This window comes from Pezoporus flaviventris, unplaced genomic scaffold (assembly GCF_033815535.1).
Source record: "Pezoporus flaviventris isolate CSIRO_AGI_PZ_B2104156 unplaced genomic scaffold, CSIRO_AGI_Pfla_v1 ptg000007l, whole genome shotgun sequence".
Lineage (NCBI taxonomy): Eukaryota > Metazoa > Chordata > Aves > Psittaciformes > Psittacidae > Pezoporus > Pezoporus flaviventris.
This window is the reverse complement of record NW_026892555.1, coordinates 93011891-93038975: the sequence shown is the minus strand read 5'-3', so window position 1 is coordinate 93038975 and position 27085 is coordinate 93011891. Positions and strand designations below refer to the sequence as shown.

The following is a 27085-nucleotide window of genomic DNA, read 5'->3' as shown; positions in this document are numbered from 1 at the left end:
CGCAAGAACGAAAAATGGCAATTACTTTACGCCGGAGTAAAATGGGCAAAACAGTATTTCATAATTGTCCTCCTTCTAGAAACTGGAATCTTTACTCAAATGCAATCCTGAATATTAATATGAAATGGAAAATATCAAGCAAATTCAGTCTATTTCTCATTAGGTGTGACCAAGATCCAGTGAATCTTGCATGCTGGTCCAGCTGTCAGTTTGCTCCTGATACTAACCGAAGATGCAATGAGAATGTTGATCCATTGCTCCCCAAGGAAACGGAAAGAAAATACATAGGAACCAGTAACACAGCTAACACAAACTTGGTTGTTCTGGCTGGTGATAATCTGGTAATCCTTGCTCAATTTCCTTCCAGTACAATTAATTATTTTTGTTTGTTTTTGTTATGAGAAAGTATGTTGTGATAACTTCCTTTAGCAGCTCAAAATGTAACACCAAACTCCCTGCTGGCACGACTTCAAGAACAGAGTTGTGCCAACAGATAATTTGGCCTAGATTATTTTTAAGAAGGTTGTCAGTCTTGTTTTTCTCTATTACTTGCTTACTGTGGTAACATCAAATATTTATTCTACTGATTACAGCTTTAACTCTAAATAGACTCAGTGAAGTAATCTCTTGACCTGTGTAGTGACAGACACAGCACCCCTCATAGAGCTGTTTGAGAATGATCCCTCCTGTGAAAATTATTTAAACCGTGCTGCCATAAATCTCAAGAACGTGGGTTTCTCATACAAGTATTGTCCTTTTTGCCCTTGCTAAAATATTTGACGTAACTTCCTCATCACAAACCTGCGAATGAAATCCATGGCCCTCCTCTGTCGTGCTCTCTTTTTCTTTTTACCTCCCTGCTTTTTTTTGTCATAATTATGCTCACTCACCTGTATACATATGCACATATGAGAGTGTGTGTGCACACATGCAGTCAAATACTCCTTTTAGCTTCAGAAGGGGGAAAGAGGAAACATTAACTTCCCATTAGCTGCAGGGTTCACACGAGGTGTCTATAAAGAAATCTGGCTTTGGGTTACAGAACATGTTGAGAGAAAAACAATAAAACATAGGTGCTTCTTACATCACTCACTAGCTCACTGATGTATTTGTGTCCTTATTCCCTCCCCCCTGCTTACAACCTCTTACATCTCCTTGGAACACAGACTCCCCTCCCCTATAGGAAGTCTCATTCATTCATGTTTTGAAGGAATTTCTTAATTCTCTTTCAGCAAGATTACCGCCATCCGTGCCCCTTTTCCTTCTCTCTGCCTTTGCCAGAGAGAGAGAGAGGAGCAGGGCCTGCCCAGATGGTTGAGGACCAAAAAGAAGGAACATTTTCTCATGCTTTTAAAAAGACTACTTTCTTTCCTGCCTAATATTTAGCTCCTTCAAATGCAAATGGAGAGGTTTCACTCCAAGGTTAGCATAACAATTATGGGAAAGCTTTAAATCTGAAGCATTTGTTTATACGATGAAAGGAGTCCACAGTCCAAAAGCTCTGAGGCCAGGGCTTTTCAGTAGCTATTTTCTGACTAAGTAGTGAACTGCAAGTCAATTTTAGACCACAAAGAAAACCAATTTATATCAGTGTGTAAGCTAATTTTAGAGGGAGCTCTACATTATAAATGATGGTGTGGGGTTGGTGTGTGGGGTTTTTTTTAAAGTGACTGTTACTGAAATTAACTCATGATTTTCCCCTCCCTCAACTCTTCCCGTCTTGCTGTTTAATGAGCCCCCAGATGTCTTGGATGTTAATGACCGTTCCCCAGTGCCCTCAGAAGAAGGGACATGCACGATCTGGGGAATCAGTTTCATTAATACCCAGGTGGGTGGTTTTGCAAAAACATTTACTAATGCTCAGGTGTGAATTCCAGGTGGGCAGAACTGTCAAATTATGTATTTTCCTGTCTCGGTGTCTGTTTAACTTGCTTCCCTTGTTGCTAACTCCGCAAACTCTTCTTAGTGAACTTCTCATTGGTAAAGCACTCTGGAGTGAGCAAACGCTTGGTTTATTCTCCCTAAGCTTTCAAGTGGATAGAAAAGAGAAAACCCTAGAAAGCATAGCTGGAAGGGCCATTAATAGGCTATCCAGTCCATCTCCCTGTCCTCTGGCAAGATCACCTGTAGCCATGTCTTTCCTGACAAATGCTTGTCTAACCTGTTGACTGAACCCACAAAATATTTTACAACTGTAGAATCTGGCTCCCAAACAATCACCTGACTTGTCTGCTCCTGTGGAAATAGACCACATAAATTAACTAGTTCCCTTGACTGTTAACTAGAATTAATGCAATAGTATGTATCTTGTATGTGCTGAGTTCATGAATTGCTTTGAAAACTGTCTGAACCCGCAGCAAATGCGGTAAGACTGGTCAGTAGGAACAAAGTGAAGGAAACAAGGGCAAAGAAGCAAATAGGCTGAAGCGAACTACAGTGGGACTTACCACTGAGTAAAACCTGCAAAGTATGGATTTAGTATTAGGGTGAGAACCCTGTTTTTTTGTTTTTTTGGTTTTTTGTGTGTTTGTTTTTATTTTTTTTTGGGGGGGGGAGTGTTTTATTTTTTTTTTTTTGTGAGGCCATTTTTGTGTGGTTCAGTCTCTGGACTTAGTATAATGAATCTGTTGATTCATGAAGCTGGTATGTTGTTTCACTCAGGAGCATGTATTTGTCTTCCAATACCACTTATTGGTTGGTTGAAAAACTATGATGATGTATTTTAGTGTTGGTGATGGCTGGAACTTGGTACTAGAATAGCTGTTACTAGATTAATAACTAGCAGATTGTTGCGCAGAAAATTGTCATATTTCTCAGGTAGCTATAACTGGTATCGTCTGTCTATCCTCTGGAGTTCATTAAGTACTGGGTGAAAAAAAATGACTTTCTCTTCTGATACCCGTTATCATAAGATCATATTAGTATGTGTCAAGGAATGCCTTGACTCTGTTAGTAGTAAAGATTCAGTTCTAAAGGTAAAGCACGGAAATCAAGCTATATCTGTTTAGTTGTTTTAACACTAGAAATGGTGCATAATATCCAAGCATATTGAGCATTTGATTGTTCACAACAAGGAATTTGTTATGTTGTATTGCATTTGACATTGTTAGGTCTGGTTTAGGTTTTGTGTTTTGTGTTTTGTTTTTTTTAATGAGTAAATTGCAGAGTAAAGACTGGCACCAGCTCAGCTACTGGCCCCAAAGTTTATAGCTCTGAGAGGCATTACTTGTTTCTTGCAGCCTAGAAGGCCCTGATGTTTACTCTGCCTGTGAGCTATCCATATGCAAGTGAACTAGAATTTGGAAATAATAAATCTTTGTTAATTCAGTACCATGCTGAAGCTTTTTTTCCTTAAAGTGATTTAAATCCAATGAAAAAAAATAAGGTAAACTAAAAAAAAGAAAAGATATGCAATCTTATGATAGTATGAGACTCAGAAGTTATTTTATTTTCATCATTGTATAATACACTGTGTATGACTTGCACTCCCAAAGACTGATTGGATTAACCAAGCAAGCTCTCATGCAGCTAATAATATACATTATACTGCCTAACTTTTGGAAGAGTCACTGTCTTTTCCCTTGCTTTTCATCCCTTTATGCATTTGTTGGACATCTAAGTTCCTAATACAGATGAGTGAATTTGTAACTCCACTAAGGAAATATTCACCAAGTTGGTTCCTGGTTGGGGTACTTGGGGTACATTTCTGATGTAAATGGCAGCAGAAATTCTGCAAGAAGTGTACTAAGGTCTTAAATACTTAAACTCTCTTAAGACTGCTTATCCCACTTATTGCTATGGGTAAGGTCCTCTTCCCTTTTAATGTATGCAGTAGTTCTTCCCTGGACCTTCTCTAAGGTTTGCAATTGTAATGACCCTACAGGATTCATTCTAACTTGTCATTGTGGCAATTTCTACTGTGAAGAGTTAGTACATTTGCTAGCATCTTGTGGATCTGGAGGTTATAAAGTTTTGGTAAGTTTTATTTTGATCTGCCCAAAGAGAGCTTAAAAACACCAAACTCAAACCCCAAAGACTCCACCCTCAAAGCCAGGGGTTGCTAGCCCACTGAGTGTATTTTAAAGAAATACTTACAAAAGCAAAGATAGCCTTTGTGTCATTGTAATGCTCAAAGCCTGGTCTTTTAGACCTTTCTTTGTAGCAATGGATAGGTTATACAGCTATTTTTTAACCTCTTAACCTTTTAACCTTCTGAGCTGGAATGTAAGACTGCTATGAAAGCTTTAGCTATGAAAGTGGCTACAAGTAAGCCCATTTGTGCTGCTTTAATCCAGGTTCTGTATGTTAATTCTCTAGTAATGTAATCAAGAAAGTGCTGGCATTCAGAACCAGCAAGTACCTAGTACTCACTTCACCCCCTGACAGTAATGAATGTAAAATGCTGGTGGTTATAGATTGAAATGAAAAACTCCTTCATCTTGGTATGCAAGAGATTTGCAATCACATTTTGATTCTTAGAGTGCCGCTTGATTGGGGATTAATGTGTGGGTAGATTGACCTCTCTTGCAGGAGCACTTGTTTTTGTACTAACTCTGTGAAAAACATGTTTCAAATAGATGGCCTGTTGCACTTTTCTTGCAATTCATATTATCACCCCTTTGGTTTCTCAATAGTAACTCCCGGCCTGAACTCTTTGGGGTTTTTCCTTTATTTCATGTCTTTTTTCTTGCAGGGAGGAGAATGATTTTTATTATCAACTGGAAGATCAGCTCCCTTTTGTTCCCTTTACTGTCATCAAATATGACATCCCCTGACTGAATTGGTGTATTTTAAAAATGATAATTTGTACTTTTCAAAGCAAAATGAAGCTGTTGCTGTATTTTCCAACCAAGCTGTTTCTACCTGGGAAATAACTTATGATGTATGTGTTGCATGCAAAAAAATGGCAAACCAACTTATATCTAGTTACGTGTTTTTGACACGTCAACTACCTTTATTTTCTGGTTTTGGTTTTATTATGAGGATATTGCTTGGGCTATATTTTCAAAGATTTTCTAAATAGTAAAGTGAACTTGTATATTGCAATGTTTGCTTGAGAGATAAGAATATGAGCCAAGTTCTTATCTCATCCTGGTTTATTAAAGAAAGTTTTAAAAAGATGAATGCGTTTGGCCCGCTCAGGTGCTTCTTTTGTCTTTATGCTCCCTACTAAGGAACTAAACCAAAAAAAAAGGAGCAACAAGCTCAGACCTATGTTTTGGCTGCATTTATAAATTCCATAGCAGACTTCTGGATTTGCACTTCTACAATATTAGGTAAAGTGTAAGTATGTTCCAGGAGAGAGCAATCCCAGCTTAATGTTCAACAGTTAGGGATTACATATGAACTGGAAAATATGTTTTCATTTCTCATCGCCTTGTATCTTCCTGTCAGCTTTGTGGGTACTGAGTAGGTGATGCTAACTGTTATACTAAATATGCCATGTTTTATATCCTGCTTTTAATTTGTCTTGATTTTGGAGTTACTGATTTTGGAAAATTGTATGAGTAAAGAGGTGAGCTTGTTATACTTTGACAACAAGATAATGTATCTTTAAGGTTACAAGTGGTAATTCTTGTTTTAGTGCTACTTTGTGAAGTGCAAAATTATTTTAATGTGTTTAAAAATCTGGGTCATGAACTGTACACTAGGAGAGTGAAGAGAAGCTTTCAGTGTCATACTTGTCTTGCAATAAGTGGGTTTTATCAAACTGATCCTTCAGATGTTTTCACAATACAGTAAACGTTTCTCAAAACCCTGCTATTGTAGACAAATCCTTTCTGGAATAATGAGAAATTCAAGTTTTATTTGTGATAATAGAAATTACAAACATAATCAGCTCTTTCTTCTATATCTTTTGTTTTGCCAATATAATGGGAAATCGCTCTGTACTCCCTAATGGGTGGGTGAAAAAGATATAGACCTCTGGAACACTGTAGGATCACATTACCTCCCAAACCAGCAAACACTGTTGTGGTATAATGTTAGCCAGTGCCTATCTTGTTAGCAGATAAGTACTGTTTAGGAGTGTTTAGTTGTTGTCTATACTGAAGACGCTCAAAAATCTCTCTCAAAGTCTCTCTAGGAACTTGCTTTGTGTTCTGCCTGTGGTTGTGATATGTTAGATTTCATATAGTAATGTTTGACTTTTCTCAGTCTTTAGTGTTATTTCTGTAATTATCTGGGATGCCTTTAATTTTAGGCACTTGATATTTGTTTTAATTTAGGACATCTAGTGTTAAAATGCCTTGAACCAATGGGCTACAAGTCCCGTCTGTAGCAGCTCTGGCATAGTCATTAAAATCCATGTTCCGCAGTATGCTGTGACTCCTGGCACAGAGGGTCACTGGATCTGAGCCCCTGAGTGGCACAACAGGTTTATCTTAGTAGGGATAGTGCAAAAAGCTGTGTCTGGAGTACTGTGGTTGTACCAGTCCTTCTGCCTGCTCTATTGCTCCCTGCCAGAGGCAGTTCCCAGACTGGAAATGGAGGCATGATGGTGCTTATTTTTGAGACTTGTGTGGAATGCAGCTAGATGTGAAATGAGGTCTCTGAATTCTATGCCAGGAGCAGCTAGGGTCTGATCTGAAAACTGGTTCCTATAAATTACTGTTTCCTATTACAGGAAGTACTGAGACCAAATTGTCAGTTCAGGATATCTAACCCACTGCTATCAGTAGTCACTTTTGCCCAGTAGCCTTAAAGGCTTTAAGAAATGTCGGTTGCAATTTTGGTAGGTAAGTATTAGTGCTATTCTAAGGTAAAGTTTTGTTTCTTTATGTATTTCCAAACTAATGCATTTTCAGAGTGAATGAATAGTGACCGCATAACCCCTCTACATCCTGACAGTTAGTTAATGCTGCGGAATATATTAATCCTTCATCAGCTGCTGTCTTTTAACATGTACAGAAAGGTAGCCCAACTCCCCCAAATCCTACTGTTGTTAAGATGAAAAAAGCTTAATTGATTTACTCAAATAGAAAAATATATTCCATGAGTAACAGACAAAGCAAATTTCAATTAGGGAAGATTTCTGTGACAAATTCTGTGTTAAATGTTTTTCAAGGATATGGGAAATGTTAGCACAGAGAACATTAGCATGACTGATGTTAGTGCATTAAAAACCAAACAAACAGAAAGCCAACAAAAACCCAAACAAAACCAAGCATGAAATTTGTCAAAAGGAAAACATCTAACACTGAAGAGGATTTCTCTTCATTTACTGTAGCCTTTTATTGCTGATTTGGCCAAATCTATGGCAATGTGAAACTTGCCATATTTGAGATGCCCATTAACAAAATATAGACATGAGATTACAAGCATTAATATTGGTGCAGCAAATTCGCATCCTTGCATCAAATCTCAAAGTTTTATAATAGATAATATTAAGAAAACAACCAAAACCTAAGCTTCCAAAAGTGAATCACCAACCTGCTGACTAGCACTTAAAATTGTAAATCTGTAGTGTGAGTATTTCTGACTGGGTTCCTTGTTATTGGGCTTTTATGTATGAGGTGGGTGACTAGTGTCATTACTGTAATCTGTAAATCCATTTACTCGGTTGCATTGCTGTCATTCAAAATGTGTCTTATTTGAGCCAGTTTTGTGATGAGAAGTTGCTTCTCATTTTGGATGATGTGTAGGACAGCTATGGAAAAGCCCTCTGTAGTGAAGAACAAATATTTATTTCTCCCTGTGCGATGTAGGTATCTTATTATTACTATTAATCTAGGAAAGAAGGAGATCAGCTGTGATGTAACTTTGTAAAGATTTAACTCCTTGCCTTGTACACAGTAAACTTGATAATACATCTGTAGAGACCAGGACAATACACTGCCTTGACTCAAGAGATGAGAACCTGTGCAGACCAGCTTCCTCTATTTGCCTAATGTGAGGCACTATCGCTATTCATCCTCCATAGTGAAGTTCACTAATAAATGATCTTCCATCAAAGTTGCTGAATGTTTTATATTCCAGAGTAGTCAACACAGCTAGTTCATGAGTGAGTTGTGATAATGGAATGAAAAACTGATGTGCTTCTAAATATTTTTGATAACTCATGAAAACGGACAATGCAATAATCTTCTTTAAGGACTTCCAAGCACAAAATACAGGTGGTGACATCAGGGAATTGGACAGTACCACTAGTAGATTTTCCATGTGTTGATTTCTATTCTGAGAGAATTTCCACTTTTAATCTTGAAGTCTTAAGTTTACCTGTGAGATTTGTTTTATCTTCCAAAAAATGAATTTTGGGTGAACAAATCATTGTGGCAGGTTTTTAATATTCTGTAACAACATGCTACTATTTATTGTTACTTAGAAGAGTATGGTGCTAATGCTAAATTGACATCTGCTCAGAATGATTATATAATAAATAGATCAGGGAAGAGTAAGTGAAGTAGAGCTAACCGAAGATATTAACTTTTGCATACCAAGCAAGCTATCCAGGATCACTTCATTTGCGTCAGTTCTTCATTTCTTCAGATTCTGCATTCAAACATCTATTTGTCAAACACTGTGCTGTATTGTTAGCCCTCTTTTCTACTCTAATATTCAGTTGTTTATCTTAAGTATGATTGTTGCTAGTTGTATTTATTTTTGTTTTCAGTGTCTAGCAGACTGATTTCCCCTTTGCATCATCTTATATTCTGAGGAATTTCAGTACTTATGTCTCTTATTTTGCATCTGGAGTTAAAAGGTAAGCGATTGAGGGACTCTGTGTGACTCTCATGAGTGACTCTCATAACTCTAATGAGTTATCATTAGCGGAGGAATTTGTCTTCAAAGCTATGACTTCTAACAGGAGAGTGGGATGAAATTTTTGTTACTGTAATTCAGCAATATACTGAATGTTATCTACTCTAGTGGGTGAAGTGAATTTCAGTATCTTGGAGTGCAATGTTTTTAGTTTTACATTTTAACTTTTTGTGAATATTCCCAAATATTTATGTATTAAAAAAACACACAACAAAACCAACCAAGCAAACAAACAAGAAAAAAAACCCACAACAAACCCACAAAGGTACAACCAACAAAACAACAACAACAAAAAAAACCCAACCCAAACCCTCCCCCCCAAAAAGCCCAAACAAGCCCCAAATGGAAAAAAAAAAAAGAGCCTATCATACCTTTTATGGGAATTCACATATTGGGCTATACTAAATATAAGGGTAAGGTAAGAAGGGAGAGCAATCCCAGCATTTGTGCAATGTGATTCCCACGGTGATATTCAAAGCAGCATAAGGATCTTCCCCTGCTCTCATTTGGTACTGTTATTGTTTTGTAAAGGTGAATCTGGCAGGTTGTCTGCATTCCAAGTGAAAGTGAGCTCCTGGAGACAAGTGGCTTGCTCTATGAAAGAGCTAGTTCTTTTCATAGCACTGCAGCTTGCCTACAGCTTACTTCTCTAAATAGGAACTTCTGTATTTACAAATAAACAACAACAACAAAACCACAAACCAACCCAAAAATGCTGCTACAGCATGGTTGTAAGTTTGTTTCCTGGTTCCATCCTGGAGAGATGTTTTGATGTCTATCTCGTTGCCTCTGCCCTCTTCCCCCACTATCTTTGAAAGCAACCTTTTACTTTCTGCTTGCATAGCAACATCTCCAGTTCTTAGCCTTTGTCACTGAACTGGGACTTTGGTTTCATCCTGTCAGCAGGTAAATGGCCTTAAACCCTTCATGGTTTTGTCAGGGTAAAGTGGAGTTGAAAAGCATTACATATGTTCCAAGTTGAGAGGAATCTCTTTTGCTATGTTCAAGTAGGTCTTTCCCCTCCCCCACTTCTTCTATTAAAGGGCTCAGCCACAATGAAGCTTTAATCAGCTTCATTGATTTAAAGCTAATTTGCACTTGGCTTCAAGGCTAAGGTTTGTAGCACAAGCTGAAGACCTTTAAATCAGAAGTCGGAATGAAAGGCCTTAGGTATATCATATTGTCTGCTGTGCAAAAGAATAGCAGCTTCTGAAGACTGCAAATTAACTATAAGAAAAAAGCACAAAGCACTGTTTTCTTCTGCATTAATGTAACCTCAGCTTGCTGAGTTACACAAGCTTTGCTATCAACATTTCTGCTTCATCATGTAAATTAACAGAGTCGGCTGAATATGTTTTAGCTCTGTGATGTTTTCAGCACTCTAATTCTGCTTGGTTTCAGTTGGATTTAACCTAATTGCCAAACTGATTCCCATCAGTAATAACTTTTAACATTTATTTTTCCCAAAGGGAAAAGATTGTCTTGTCTGTATTCTGCAATTAAGAAGGTGATGAAATATTCAGTGTATGCCTCCACTCTGACTTAAATTCTTTTGTTAACTTTATCAGATAAACTATAAAATATTAACCAGCTTACTGTCTAAGCATGTGTGAGCTGTATACTGTTTATCAGACATTTTAAGGTACTTACAATTTTTAACATTGACTACCTCATGGGAGAGACTGCATTAGCCTCTGCTTTCAAAATCAATGTTTTTGATGGTGCTTGCTGTGGAATGCATTTCAAATTTCTTTACCACATGATCAGAGCACACGAAGTATCATTACTACAGCACTTTATTAACATTTAAACAGGTGGAGCAGAAATAATGTCTTTCCTTAATTTGTCCTTTCACGCTATTTTCTGATCATATCGGGCTATAGTTTAGTTTTGTTTGGTGGAATACTGTAAGCAGTTGCAAAGCTGGAACAGTCTAAGTTATATGTGAATGTTGCATGTACCTAGTATGTATAGACAGGTGCAGGCTCAGCAACTAGATTAAAGCATGTCTATGTAGATTCTTGTTTGGGAATAATGTCTGAAAATACCTTATTTTTTGCATGTACAAGTCAACTTTTTGCAAACCTGACTTATTTGCAAAGATGGAAGGAGGACAAACTTGAGTTTGTGTCTGTTTGCCGTTGCTGTATTTTGTTATATCTATTAAGAAAGAGAACACAGTTTCCAAAAGGTTATGGCCTCTTTTGTGTGCATGGTTTTGGAACAATTCGTGAGCTTACTGCAATGATGGAAGAATTTCAATGCATTCATTAAAAAAGTGACTCTTGCTTTCATTAAAAACGTGACTCTGCTTTCTTGTCAGTTCTGTGAAGTGAGTGCAAGCCTGAGCTGTGACAGTAAAGTCAAAGCAATATTTAACTTGTTACCTTCTCCATAGAAATCCATATGTTCATTTGCTCTTACCTTTTTTTATCTTTGAAACACCTCCAACTTATAAGTGTTGCAGTCAGAATCTGCGTGCTAATATTGAGAGCCTGTTAAATCAGAGGTATTTAAAAGCTGGTAGTCACAGATAGAGTAAAAAGTCAAAAATGGAACGTGTGGAACGCTGCAGGAGTGTTTCACACTGCCTGCTTAGGTATCTGCAGCAGGGAGGCATAGCATTCCTCACCTACCCTGTACATTTACATGTGGCTGCTGGAGACATATACAGGCCTCTCAGGATTTTTCTTACTTGACAAGTGAAGCTCTGTATGCCAACGATGTGGCTATGAGAGGTCTTTCTGTCCCATCCTTTTCTCCCTGTTCTCCTGCACTGGATTATATGACACAAAAATCTGCAGCCAGGAAGAGTCTGCTTTTTGTCAAGGCTCCCCACATGTGCAGAGTGCTGTAAGGAGGCTCGTGTTCCCTGGTACAGTGTCTTACTTCCACTGGAAGCCCAGTACCAGACATAACTGCTCTGTGAGCCACGCAGCCACATCCAGCGGTCTGATGCTGGAGTGCGGCATTGTGCTGCCAGCCTTGGAGCTGTTGGAGGTAAAGCACGATGGACATGATAAGAGTCTCATATGTAAGGTGTGAAACCAGATAGGTCTGTGTCTAGAATATGTGATGCTGTGGGTATTTAAAAAGCTTTTCATTGCTAGAAATTTGAGACGACAATTGCATGAGGAATAGCAGGGGTCTGAGTGACAAGCATTTCTTTCCAGGCAAGCGGTAATAGACACTCCATCCCAGACTACATTTGTTTAAGATATGGATACCTGTTAGATTTGGCAAGGTGTTCTGAGGTTGTCCTCCTCTGCAAGTGAATGGCAGTCCATATGCCCTTGTGTTTGATGGTCTGGCAGATAGGACCTTTTGGCCCCATGTGGTATGCTAAAAATTAATTTTCTTAATTAAAAATGGCTGTTTTCACAAGTGACTCATTTTTCTGTGAACAGGCTTATTAGAGAGCCTTTTCAAGTTGAAATTTTTTGAGCACATGCTAGGGTAAGGCTTTGAACTGTCAAAGCATCTCATATTGAGACTTTCATAACAAAGTTCCAGCTTTAGTTGTAGAAACATCATCTCAGTAGAAGTTGAAAAAGAGTTAAAATGTTCAAAATGAAAATTTGATTGTTAGTCAGGATTTTCTTCATAATTCTGACTTTGTTTTGGACTCTACTCAAGTCACAAGCATTTGTTAATTCTCAAATTTTCCTAGCATAGATTCTTCTAGTGCAGTACCTTGCTTCCCTGAGGTGTAATAAATATCAAAGCAGTTGGAATTGCGCTGTAAATGTATACGTAGGTTATTCTTTCTTCTTTGTTTTGTTTTTGGTTTTGTTTGTGTTTTTTTTTTTCCCCAGAGCAAATTGCAAAGTTATGCAAGACAACAGCAAATAATAAGGGATAAACTACATTGAGACAAGACTGCCTCAGAGCAGTAGAGCAGACCACCAAGAAGGTCAAAGACCTTGACTGGGCTTTGCCAGTATCCCAAGTGTTCTTATCTGAAGTTCTGCTGCAAATATCCTAGTTAATTTCTTATGTGATTTTTTTTGTTTGTTTTGTTTTTTGTTTTGTTTTAGTTTTTTGTTTTACTCCTCAAGTTATCTGTTCATGCGGGTAGCTACTGTTTGATAGGATGCTGTAAGTTCATTTTTATAAAAGAAAAATATGCTACAGAGACAGCTGTTCCATTTGCAAGATAACTAATGTGATGCAGACTTATTAAACTCTGTATTGATTAATACATACAGCAAACATGTTAATGCAAGGGCATTGGAACAGCAGTTTAAAAATGTGAATTCAGTCAGGAGTTCTCTAATATGGTCCAGTTCCAATACATTACCAGAAAATATCTTTTTGCTTTTGAACTTAAAGAACCAAATGCTGCAAACAAATGCATATTTAATTAGCCTTGATGACTCCTCCACTGTGTCCTCTGGGAGCAGAGTAACTCACATGTGATAAGTGGCTGGTCTTAACATGTGTTAGACTTCTGTGGAAACCTGCTATAAAATTATTTGGTACATATTCAGTGACTTCTTCAGAAAATACTTAAAACACTTCTCAAAAAAACACACTTCCTGGTATCATTAAAAAAAATGAGGAGGAATGAATAGTCCCAAGAAATTGGATTTTAGTTACCTGATTCATAGCCTGAGTTACTGTTGATTTGGTTTGTGACGTTCAAGGATGTGTATGTGTCCCTTCATGTGTGTGAATTTTGCCCCAGCTGTAATGACATCACAACTTAAAAACTGGGAGGCTGTCTGACTAACTGCTTAATTTAATGTTACTGCTGCTCTTCAAGAAGGCAATGTGAACTTCTGGTTGTGTTTGAGTACCACTGCCTATAAACTTGTAGGGAAGGTACAGAAAATGCCTTGCTCTGTGGGAGAAGGAAGCTAACATTATTAGGAAAGGTCTCTCATAACTTGGGGATGTCTATAACTTGTTGTGGCTTTTGACTGCAATGAACAGTGCTCATGTTCAGGAACAGGAGTGTTTATAAACCTCTGTCATTTAGCAACTGTGGCAAACTTTTAGGACACACTCATCCTCTTTTTGCTACTTTCTTGGGGTAAAGAATTATTTCCTTTATTTTAACATGTACGAAGTGCAAATGAGAGAACCAGATGCTTTAAGCCAATTCTCAATGCTTAACCTTAGTCTACAGAAGCTTGTTGTTTTCTGTGGTCAATGAACAAACAGGTTACACCAGGACACGTGAGCTAGTAATAGAATATCTCAAGTTGGAAGGGACCCATATGGCTCATTGAGTCCAACTCCCTGCTACTTACAGGACTACCTAAAATTAAATGATATGACTAAGAGCATTGTCCGGATGCTCCTTGGACTCTGACAGGCTTGGTGTTGTGACCACTTCACTGGGGAGACTGTTCCAGTGACTGACCACCCTCTTGGAGAAGAACCTTCTGCTAATATCTAATATGAACTTCCCCTGCCACACCTGTATTCCATTTCCTCATGTTCTATTGCTCATCACCAGAGAAAAATGCTATGCTTCTGCTTAGCATTTCTCTCTAGAGCCTGAAGCACCTTTCCATCCTCCACTCACTGTAGCTAGACTGCAAGGAAAATACCATCCAAGGGCTGGTGGTAGCATTTGTGAGTATCTCAGTATAGCCTTGCAGCCTGTGGAAGACATGTAAATGAAAGCACTGCCAGACTGAATTCCTTACTACAGTATTGTGTGCAAGATCAGACCTAAGTGAAAATTAGGACTTTGCACTTAGTTAAGTAAAATATTGGACTGGGTACTGGTCTAGATTTATCTCATTTTAAGCATGTAGGCATTTGTGACTGAAGTGCTAAGTAATTGAATGTCACTGTCATTGCTCCTTTAGAATCAATTCTAAGATCAAATCGTGTGTGTGGCAGTTTCCACAGAAATATCTTGTGGTGGCTTTCTGGATTAGTAAAAACGATTGTTTCTTGTTGCTGGTGTGAAATGAGTGGGTGAGCTACCATGCTGCTAATGCATTATTGCTTTTACCATTTAGGCAGATCATGATGACTGAAGTGATGTGTGTCCTAATTGAAGATAGAATAAGACCTCTCATCACTAAGGATTTGAAACAAAGCCACTGAAATTAATGAGAGAAATTGCCATTTGCTGCAGTGTTAGCTGGCAAAGGTGCGGAATCCTTAGCTCTGCTTTGGAGGCTCCCACACCTTCTAGCATAGGAATTTGCCTAATAACTAACTGATTTTGAATAAGTCATCCATTTTGCAAGGAATGGATGGTTTTGGCACTGATGTAGGACATAGAGTAGAAGACCTGTGCAACGGCAAAGCATTCCTTGGCTCTGAGTGCAACAGAACTTGTTCTGTTAGTCACACATAAGCAGCCCAGTGTACTTCATGCTTATTGGTTCACCTTGTTGATAATTGCAGCATGCAGCTAACAACTGAACCTGCTGAAAACTAATTCACCTATATTGTTTCTGGTACTTATACTCACTGGTGTCAATTAAGTTCAAAGGGCACAGAAAGACAGCTTGATTTTCCTTGAGTGTTTATGATCTTTAATATGTGCAAAATGATGATAACTCTGTAAAAACTCCAGCTATTTTGTAAGATTTACTGTCTTCACTAAATATCTCCCACTTTCTTGGTTTGTATTTTGTAAGAGAATTACATGGGTATGGGAGGGAGAAAGGGAAAAGAACGTGAGACTCTTAATTTTATTAATTTCCCTTTTACCAGACTGTTCTGATTCATGCAGCATGCAGAATGCTGTTCATCATAGTGTTCCTTTTCATTGGAAATACCAGATTAATGCTTTCATGCTATTTGCTGCAGTCACGCTCTGACAAGTTTTCTTTGGTTTCATAATTTGCTATTTCATTTGGAAAAAACCTCTGCACATTTTTTAAAGAACCAGGAGACAGACTTTCTCAGGTATCCTCAAAGCTTAAGTAACCTGATTCAAACTTGAGGCATTCCAGCCGCAGCTGCTCAGTCCCACCCACAAACCACAGCCTCTTGCCCTGTCAGTTGTGCTGATACAGCTATTAGTAGGACCATGCACTGTTAATCGGTTCACTGAGCTGGTTTAAGCAGTCCTCTGAAAGTGAGTGTTTATTTTTAACCCTGATCTGACTTGCAGCACATGTCTACAAATCATTTGTCAGCACAGTGTTTGGCCAATAACCACTACCTTAACATGGGCTGAAACTTCCAGAGCGTGGAACACAATGCAGCTGGATGTCTATAAATACTTCCAAAAGATCTGCACCATGATGTATGTCTACCTCAGTATTCTGAAAGAGTGAGAATAGGTCCAAAAGTCTGTGGTTACCAAGCCAAGGTCTACTGAAAACCAGATTTGAAGGAAATAATGGAAATAATGTTTGCCTACTTCTTTTCTCCTTCAAAGGACTTAAGAAGCGAGACTTAAACAATTTACAATGTAGTGTTAACAAAATGCTATTTCACTTGCATCCCAAATGGGGAAAACAAGAGAAATTGTTATTCACACACTACTAGAAGGAAGTCTGTAGGGTATTCCTCACAGTTTTCTGATGTGCCTGTGTAGCAAGTATTCCAGCAGTCTCTGTTGCCCAACCATGAATGGTGAGTGCCGTTTTAGGTGTCCAAGGGCATCCAAGCCATCTGCATGGGTCTGTGAAATGCAACACCGGGATGATAAGCATGCTATCCAGCATAGGCAGGTAAAAGCCATGTAAGATACCGTACAACACCTAAAAATAGCACTTTTAATGACATCTAAAAATAGCCTTAGACACCTGTGCTTTGGTAGTTGACTGACACCCTGTGAAAATTGTGCTTAGAATAAGAAAGCCTTCTAAATCCCATTAGGCAACTGAAAAGCAAAGTGATTTCTGTCAGGTTTACACTTCATTCATACTGCTGATTTGTCAGAAGAAGGCTTACAAAATGCTCAGCTGAGCCATAGCTCCTTGGCCTCTGTATCAGGAGCAAACAGGTGGTTCTGGCTTTGTGAAACTCAAAGTGAAATAGAAATGCCAGAAGAGATGTGAGTGGGAAGAATGTGAAGGTGAGTGAACAATTAAACCAGGGTGGAAATGCAGAAATCTCTGCATTTTGAATCTGCTGCTCCACCTGTAAGGTTGGAAGCCCCTAACCTTTTGTACTGAACACTAAAAAAAACATTATGTTGCCTGGTATGCCAGTGATGTTGTCTGGTTCTGAAGCTATACAGATGTCTGTAGCACATGTACTATGCATTAGATCTGACACATTCAGGCAGCACCTTGGGCACATGAAGCACATGAACAGTTGGTTCACTCAGGAGGTTTGTTGTACAGGTAGTTGAAATGTAAATATATAGTGGTAGTCTGTTACCTGGTCAGGTAGGTGTACACCTTTTAGGTGTACCTAGGGATAACTATGTGGTTCAGTAATCTTAGTAAAATGAAGGTAATTCTCTTGACCTTGTCTGTAAAGCATTGCTCTTTTATTTCTAAACTGCTGAAAAACTTTTTCAGGCCTCATTTTTCTCTTTGTAAAATGGGGATATATTTCTCAGTCTTTACTGCAGTGGAGGAGAAAGGGTTAGTTAGCCAGTGTTTATAGAGAGGGTTGTGTTCTCAGAGGAAAGGAGCCAAATATTTGTGATGCTGCAACATTGTGAAACACCGTTTGTCATGAAGTTCTAGAGATCAGACTTAATTCTAGGGTGATTGTCTTGATTCCTGCTCAATCACTGCAAGTTATGAATTATTACAGAGATGGCCTGTAGATTGTCAACACCCTTAAGTGAATCTTCTTTTCATAGTGTGCATTATATTTTTCAGTAAGATGCACAAAACATTTTAAAGCTCTAAAAATAGCAACTGCTCTTCTGAGATCAAGTTATGCTTGTGTGTGAAAGCAAATATGCATGCTGAGTAAACACACAAAAGCTATAAAGGCAGTATGGATACCTTCTAACACTTGTGTTTTACCAAATTCCATATGAATGCTTGCATTACCTGGATATAATAGATGAGTTGGGTTTTTTTCTAGACAAACTCTGTTACCTGGTTATCAGGTCAGCTACTAAGAAGCTTTGGGAACTCCCACTGTGAGTCACCACTAGATTGTTCCATGCTGCTTCCTACTCTTTCATTGTACTTTTCTTGTGTAGTATGTTATGGCTTTAATAACAGGAATTTCTTTGAAGTCTGTATACCTTATACAGAGAAGATAGGAAAGAGACATTATTTGTGCATAGTTATTTTTGTTACTAATAACTAGTGAGATTAACGTCTCCTGCTGTGGCTGCTGTCTCACTCAGGCCTTGCAAAAAGGGAATGAGAGGAAAGCATGGAATTTGATGAGGAGCGCTACTTTCTGTACTTTGATGGGGGCTGATCTGGCTGATTATTGGGAACTGTGCTGCTGATTGCTTGCTTGTGCACTTTCTTTTTCTCAGCAGACACCACTGAATCGTGCAATTCATAATAGATTAGAGGTGAGAAATAGAAACCCTTTGCCTCCAGTTCTCTTAGAATTTGGGGAACTGAATTCAAATTTAATAGAACAGCGATTCCATCCCCTGAGCCCTGACATCATATTTCTATTCTGTTGGTTTGTGGTTTATGTTTTTACCTTGAGGCTAATTTCCTTATTATAGGACAAGACCTTCATAAAGTGCTACAAAAGTACTTACTTTTGTATTGGATGCCACTATGACTAATATGATTTCAAATACAATATAGATGACTTTCATATCTAAATAAAATGAACAAATAAATAACTGATCATATTTATTTTATGCACTCTCTACACAGTTGTGGTCCAAAGAAGGACATAGACAGCTCAGGAAAGGCAGCTTTCCTTTGAGAGAGCATTTGGCTATTCTTAGTTGAGGAATTCCTGCTGGTTTCGGTATGTCAGCATCTGTTTTGATAACAGTCATCTTGTGCAGCAGAAGCATTGCTGTTTTGTAGGAACCTAAGGCATGCCAGGCCCATAACCATAGCTTAATGGATATTGCAAACTGCTGGAAACCTGAAAGGTTCAAATTCAGTCTAAGGAAAATGTTCAAAGGATGGTAAATTGCTCACCCTTAATTTGCTTCCAGCATGTCAGCTGTAAAACTGGGAAGAAAAGACCACCAGTCTGACAGAATGTCTGTGTCTAAGAGTGAGAATTACCTTGCTTACACATTTTATATGGACCTACTTACTGTTTGGGTATTTTGCTGTTTTAAGCTTTTTTTCAAAACATTTCCCAGATGCAGCAGGAAAATGACAAGATGTGGCTGTTGAAATGGTGAACGTAGTAAAAGAATGAATAAAAATAAAGGCTACCTCATGCTGGAAAGACTGGTCAAATAAAATTTGCCTTGGCTTTGGAGTGGAGAGGATAAAAAGGAAAGGACAAACCCATGCTGTGGCATGTGTTTGTGTGCTGCTCTCTGCTCACATACCTTGTGTTGCTCACATGGAAGTTTAAGGAGACTAGTGTGGCTCTGTCAGCGCTCTTAACACTGGGAGACTGGTTACTGCCAAGCAGAATGCCTCAAACTCATTGTGGGGCTATGCATTAGAATAGCATTAAAAGCTGAGCTGCTGTTATGTGTGTTTTATTGGATCAAAGCCCTTAGATTAAAACATAGAGGCTCCATATGCAAACTAACGAATTTCTAAACCTCTGTGTGAACCCACCTGGATTTTTGGTACAGAAAAATCTCTAGAAGAGGGCTCATTTTGCTCATGCCTTTGAAAATTCTGTGTAGTTTGTTGCTGGTGGAACCTGAGAGAGCTGGGAATTACCTACGGTCATCTGCAACTTCAGCACTTGTGCTAGTAAAGAGGTTGTCACCCTTGTTTTGGGCCTGTAGCTGCAAAGGGAGCAAATCCACATTTTTTACCTTGTTCATTTCACCTGCAGATTTTGCCATTAATTTAAAAAGGCTAAATAAGTTTCATTATGGATGTTTGATAACTGTTTCAGTAAAATGCCTCCAGTGCTTCGAAGCAAACATTAATTTTTTGAGAGATTGGACAAAAGAAAGCCCAAAAGGGCTGTAATTAATATAAGTCAACCCACTTCTAAACCCTGTGAAGTGCTTTGAAACATCCTATTAGTTGTTTGGTAATATCTTTGACATTGATATTCCTAACAGCAACTCATTAATTAGTTTTGTTTTACTGAACATGTTTGAGATCTTGGGCCTGACTTAGCCAGGTGGTAGACTGAGGTCTGCCCAATATTGAGTGCTATGGGCTGAAAATGACTAGAGAGATTATGCTTTTACCATCATATTACATATTAAGTCTCTCTATTAAATATACCAGATATCATTGTGCAAGCAACACAAGTTTAACAAAGCCCCTAAGTATCTCTTAGAATATTGCAATACGGTAAAAAATTAGGATTGTTTTCTCTGATTTGATACATACAGTGGACTTAAAATATTCCTAGTCTTCAGCCTGCTGTACAGTGCCTTAATGACACACTATTTTGAAGAGGGAGAAATGCTGTGAATCTTGTGGTACTGCTAATGGATTTGAAGAGGATGCTAATGCATTGTACTAGGAAGTGAATTGAGCTCTCGTGTGTAAAGAGGGATTAGAAAATATAATTATGAAAAAGCAACAGTCACAAGCTTGAAGAAATTTCATTGATGTGTGGCTGCTACAAACAGCATTTTGTTGATGAGAAAGATGACTTTGATGAGTGTATGCTGCAGTAGTAATCTTCTCTGTGAAGTAACGTGGAATGAATTATAGAAATAGCCGTTTTGTGAACTATGAAGGGAAAATTAAATAAAGTCTTATATTGACAAAAACTCATGCAGCTTTTAATTTGAAATAACAGTTGTCTACAGAAAACTAAGCTTTCACATCAAGAACTACATGAAGGCTTTGGGAGAGAAAGATTACAGCACGATATAACTTGTCAAGCCAAATGAAAACTAGGTCCCCCCACTACACACACACAAAGGCAACCAAGAAATTAAATAATTCATGGTCTCCAGCTGAGTATGGGAGAATGATCTGAGATTTTTTTGAATATCATTTTCTAGTTCAGAAGAATGAATGGCATGTTGATATGAGTTGTGAATACATTGATTTGGATGTCATAAGTCAGGTGCCTTGTGTATGAATGCTGTTTCTGAGTGCTGATGACCCTAAATATTAGCTGTTATCATGCTTGCTGATTCAGGTACCCATTTTGTTATTCACATTTGGTGTGCTCATTCCCCTGTGCGGTAGCTGCAGTTCTGGTCATCCACAGAAAAGCATTAAGGCATCTGAACAGTTGTCTCTTGTGACTGAGGTGTTTTCATGTAGGAAGCTTATAAATGAACTTCCAAACTCTTTGGGAGAGCCCAGAATACCTGAGTCTTCTGTTCTTAACATGAACTTGACTGTGTTACTCTCTATGTTTGAAATCAGAAGCCATTAGGATATTGGATGTGCCCACAGCTCTTTCCAGGGGCTTGTAGCAATAAATGAGACCTCGTTGGATGGTAACTCGCTTTTCCCTGGTGAGAAGAACTAGTGACCATGGTTCTATGCATGGAGAAACATATCTGAGTTGGTACTGGTTACATTTAGCAAAGTGGACAGAAATGCCATGGGTCACAGGCCATGGCATACTTCCAGTTTTGAAACATCTTTTTACTGCTGAAAGTAGTGTGCTGTCATGTAGTCCTTTTCTATGGAAAGGACATTTGGCTTCTAAAATTGGTACCTTAGGCAATGTACAGCCTCAAATACTTTCTTAATGGCAGAAATATTTGACATCTAAATATGAAACCTCTTTAGCAATAAGACATAAGACACAGAACCTGCCTGTAGAAAAAAACATGCTTAAACAGGGGCAGAACTGAACAAGGTAAAATTAGCTTGCTGTCCTTACCCTCTCTTTTTCAACATATACTAGTAGATGTGAATTTCACCAAAATTTTAATAAAGTGCATCTCCATGCCAAAAATAAAATTCTTAGCTCTTTTTTCCATTGATATCAAAGTTTTGTCACTTGTAAAATGTACAATATAAGTGTAAAAGACAGTATGATCTCGCTTTTTAGTTTTGAAAGCCTGGTGTTGTAACTATTCACACCAGGGAAAGAGTCAGCAGCAATACTGGCTGTTGTTTCAGCCATTATAGTGTACACCATTTCTATGTGATGCAAGTGTCTGGAGACAGTCAGTTTCAGAAGCAAAAAAAAAAAAAAGTTAAAATTCTTTAAATGGGATCTCTGCTAAGTTTGGGAAGTTTATGCGGTTCTTCATTCAGAATGTTTTTGACTTTGAATGTTTGAATAACAGAGTTTGTTTGTTCCCTGTTCCAAAATTTGGAGAGGGAAAATTATTTTAGTCTAAAATTTGGAGAGGGAAAATTATTTTAGTCTAGATGAAACAAGTTTTATGTTTGTCAGTTTAAATTTAAAATAGCTGAAATGGCATTTTTCTTTCTTTCTTTTTTTTTTTTTTTTTTTTTAGAGTTAAATCTAGAGTGTTTTTATTGACGGGACTGGTACTCACTTGTGTGTAACTCCACTAATAAACATAAAAACATGAAAGTTGTCACAGCTTCCACCAAAATATGCATATGCTGGACAGAATTTCCTGTGACAGTAACCCTAACTTGCTTGTGGCATTATTCAGTTTACCTTTCCTAAACTTTTGTGGCCATGTCCCTTCCTTTAGACACCAAAACTGCATTTGAGGCATCAGTGTAGTGTATGAGCATAATAGTGACCATTGCACATGAAGCAGCTCAACTATTTAAAATATGCAAAGCCTGTTATGGGGTGAAGTGTCTCTTGTTTAAAAGCTCATATGCAACAGTAAAATACATTTATTTGTGCTTTTTGAGTTTAAATGACTTAAAAATGTAATCTGAGGCTGGTTATGGGAAATGAACCATAACTACTGCTGTTATATGACTCATTAGTTTCAGAAGGTTGACTTGTTAATATCGGAGTTCAGATTTGGTTACTCGATCAAGCTATTGACTGAAACTTTTGAAGTTCCATATATTGTACTGTGAAAAGCATGAATGAAAGGCCTTATTCATGAAAGAAACTGGAGCTGCTTCTGCTCATTCCACATGTTGCCTAAACAAAGAAATACTGAGGCATGGATTTCCAAGAGGAATTCTTAAAGTACATTTGTTCTTGTGGAGATGTGAACACTTTTACTACAATATGCAAATAGGTAAAGATTTGGGGGAGGGGAGGGGAGGGATGTTGAAAGCAGAAAGATCTCTGTCCTCCTTCACTTCCCATTTCTCAGTCAGACATGGAAAAGGAGAATGTTCTACATGAAAAAGACACATTCTTACAGAAATTAGTAGATTTTTTCATGATGGAGGGAGTATAAATGCATACAACCATGTGCTTTCTTCTTCCAGAGTACTTGCTTAATTAAAACTCTATGATTCAGTAATTATAAGGTAATGATAAATTCAGCACATCTATAATACAACATAATATGTAAGAAAATATAATCTGAAAAGCAATCCACTTAAATTCAGCCATAATGTTGATATAAAAATCACTTCGCTACCCTGTATTTTTGTCCAAGTTATTTTTTTCTCTGTATCTTTCCTCTCTCTCTCTTTTTCTTATTCTATCACATGTAAGCTATTTGTCTTCATTTCCGAGGCACTTTGGGCTTCTGCCACTTTACTTAACCATCTTTTACTCACTACCAAAATACAACTTTTGCTTTTCTGTGGTCTACGATGTCAGCTTCTGAATTTACCATACTAAAGATTCAATAAATACCCGTGCTTTCTTCCACATGGTGACATTTGGTAAGAGTTCTTCATAAACATATATCCACTGTTGGTCTTCATACTTTCCTTTTTCACGATGCCTATTAAAAAGAAATTGAGCAAACCAACTTTTCAGCTGCTGGTATGCTGGTGTCCTGACCTTGCCTCTCACATTCACTAGTTATCTGCTGGTTCTTCTCTTTCTGTGTCACTTGGTTTTTGTTTCAGTTATTTAGAATGAAAGTTCTTTGGGCTTGTATTGAAGACTTTTTATTTTTTTTTTTTTCCTTACTGAGGGATGAAGGGTTGAGGAAGATGGAGGAGGGAGAGAGATAACAGGACCAGGGATTAGAACTGCGGTTATTTTATAAAAATTCTTTAATAAATGATGTGTCGTGGTACTGCACTACAGTGCAAGCTTATTGACAAAGTGTTTCAAAATGACAGCAGTGCACATAAACCCCAAATTCTCACACAATAATAATGTGAGTGATCAGCAAAACATGTTAATAGGCATGTGGAGCAGGAATAGGAAGGGAAGTCACATCACTCTATTCGTATTTTTACACTGAATTCTTCCAGTGACTGAAAAGTTGTGATTCTACATCAATAGCTATGAGCTGTCTGTCCATGCCTATGTGCTGAAAAGCATTGATGCACTATTGAAAGAGCACTCTACTGCTCATTTAATCAGTGTTGGCTGCGTATTTTACACAGAGCAGATCAAATCTGACTGATTTATCACAGACTTTGAGATAAATTTTCCTGTCGGTGTAGGCATATTGCCCATTAATGAGAAAGGGAGTTAGACATGTTAGGCAAGAGCCTTCTGTTATCTGCTTACAGTAATGCTTCTTCAGACGTAGTTCCACCTATAAAGTGAGGCTATAAGTAGGGATTTTGTTTTGGAGGATTAAACTGGTGTAGACCTCTACAGAAATAATAGGTGCAAATGAAGCTCTCTGCAGGTCAGATGGGAAGGCTTCTGCATGAATTTCAATTCAAGTTTCTAAATAACTGTTGTAACAGTTTTTCTCCCCTATGCCTTTTTTTTTTTCATAAACACATAGAAGTTTTTCAGATGTGGAGAAACAATTTTAAAGTTATTTTTCTCCATTTAGTTTTCATAAAAATGCACAAGCTTGTTTGTGCTGCAATAGCACTAAGTACTCTGTCATTTATCATCACTTTGCAACTATGTGCAGCGTGGTCACTCTGCATTACCTAAGATAGAAAGTGTATATGTGATCAAAAACTTTAAAATGCTGGAAACCCAGTTTACAATTTCCTTAAAATGTTTTAGGTGAATGGTAATAGTGTGTTTATGTATTCATGGATAATGAAGTCCTTTTTGTCTTCTTGTGAATATTTGCAATTTAGCATGGACTGTAACACTTAAACCCCTATACGGGATGTTGTTTTATTTTGTGTTCAGTTGGGTCCATCATCCAAGGAATGAGATTTGCTTAGAGCAAATATCTTCTATCTTGTGCTTACAACAATGTAGATACAAGCCGATCTTTGACGGACTGAGTCCAAATTCTGTTTGTGAGTATTTGGGAAATTAAGTGGTTGTTAAGAGATGAAAATGAAAGAGATTTGTTCTGGGTTTTGCCTATACTTGATGAAGCGAAGTTGCTATCACTGAAAGATTTCAGTGTATTTGCATGGTTTGTGTTACATGGAGTACAGAGTGAGATGTATGTTTAGTATGTGTCCTAATACCCTAAGCTAAGGAAAAAGAAGAGTATTTGTCTGGTTTCATTTGAACACAGGTAGGGATAGGATCTAAAAATTTTATATTGAATTAAAAAACTTTCCCCATCACATATTTTTTGATCAGTGCTATCTGCAGTGTAATCTAACCTTTTAAAAGCACTTCTGTGAGAAACTCTGGGTTCTGTTTGGGACTTTGTCACTGAACCATTAACAGTTTTAAGTCAGTAATTTCACTGGGTTGTGTCTCAGTTTCTTGACAATAAGAGACATACCTAAATTTAGTTATCTAAAATAAGATAATGTCTGTGACTAGCTTCATAAAAAATGCTGAGATCAACTCATTAAGAAAAAACCCAAAACAGTAGATGAAAGAGGGCTGAGTGATAAAGCTGTTAATTTTTTTTTTTTTTTTTCCAGGCCTCTTTTAGTGTAGGTTATGTCTCCAGCTGGGGTGGACTTACTTTTAAAAGATGTTTGTATGAATCCTTTGTTGCTCCCAGAACCTCCCCATAAACCAAGTATTACTGTCAGACTTTGGATAAGTGACTTGCAGGGCAAATCTTTGAGCTCTAAGTACTGTGAAATACTGCTCTTAATCCGGGTCAGTGCTGAATTCATGCTTTAAGAGGCTAATGGTTAGTCTTTAGTAGGAAAGACTCTAATGAAAGCCAAAGCATCATTAACAGTCATGTACAAAAAGAGCTGTTAGTCTTGGTATCCCCTTGAGTTCTCTCCTGGGAGACTAAATCGCATCACTGTACATTTTTCTGTATAAACTAATTGGCTAAAGCATACATCTTCACTTTCTACTCCAAATGCCAGTGAAATTAGATCTCTACTTAGTCCATAAAATATTTTAGAACTGTTCTGGATGAAAGGTGTCAGAGAAGTGGAAGACGATGTTTTCTATATATAAACATTTCCATTACTTAACACAAACATACCCTGGTTTTAACTGCCATTCATATTCAGGTTCAATGTCTCACGTATTGAGAATTACCACAATTATTAGGGGCCTGTGTCTAACAGCTTTTAGCCAAGGCACTCCTATGCCTCTTGAAGAGGATTATGCATGTCCCCTGGAAAATCCTCACCTTAGACACAGTTACTTTTACAGCATTGAGCAGGGTTGTACCTGGGGATGCAATTGTGACAACATCGCAGGGCTCTTACCAGCTGTCTTCACCCTAGGGAAAAGGATGGACTCAGAACCAGGACACCTCACAACACTTCACTAGCTAGGGTAGTGCAGGAGTTCCGCGTGTAAGCGTCACAACTCTGATCTGCTGATGTTGTTGCACTTTGCGATTCCAGTGGAGACACGTTTTCTCTGATTCCTTTTACCAGAGGAGAGGAAATAAATCTATTTCTGGATGCTCAAAGGAAACAGGACTCTTTAGGCTCCAGGCTGTCTTTGGAGAGCATTTCTGTGGTCAGTGCTTCACTGAGTCTGCCTAATGACAAAAATAATAGGAAGAGTGTATTTTGGTGTTGGAAGGTTGTAGGTTTTGGAAGAAACTTGCATTATCTGCCAAATTGCTTTGTATGCTTTTAGCATCAAAAGCTGAGTAATGTTGCCTTAGAAGGTTCACTTGTGAAATATCTGGTTGTAGGAAACCCAGGTGAGCAACACATGCAGCAAGTATTATTCTCTTGCTATTTTTTTTTTTTTTCTGGTGTATGAAAAGACAGGATGTAGTTCCCTTAGCAAAATCTGTGGATATTCTAAAGTATTTTTGCTATTTCTCTTACCAAAAGTGGCTTGTTTGTTTTATTTCTAAAGTGCCTTTGGACTTGCTTGTCAGTAACATTCACTGAGCTGCGCTAATTTTGAAAAATTCAGAATAGAGTTTTGCCACTTTAGAGATAATCCATGAAAGCTCTCTTCCTGCAGACTGCAATAAATCATGCCCTCCACTAAA

The 27085-nt window shown here is 37.9% G+C and overlaps 1 long non-coding RNA gene across 1 annotated transcript in view; it reads left to right on the top strand.

The window, feature by feature from the left end:
- Positions 1-13794: 13794 nt before the first annotated feature.
- LOC133267319 (uncharacterized) overlaps positions 13795-27085 on the top strand; it is a 156885-nt gene continuing 143594 nt past the window's right edge. Inside the window, exon 1 of the long non-coding RNA XR_009742742.1 lies at positions 13795-14343. This is a non-coding gene — a long non-coding RNA (uncharacterized LOC133267319). The remainder of the gene's footprint in view (positions 14344-27085) is intronic.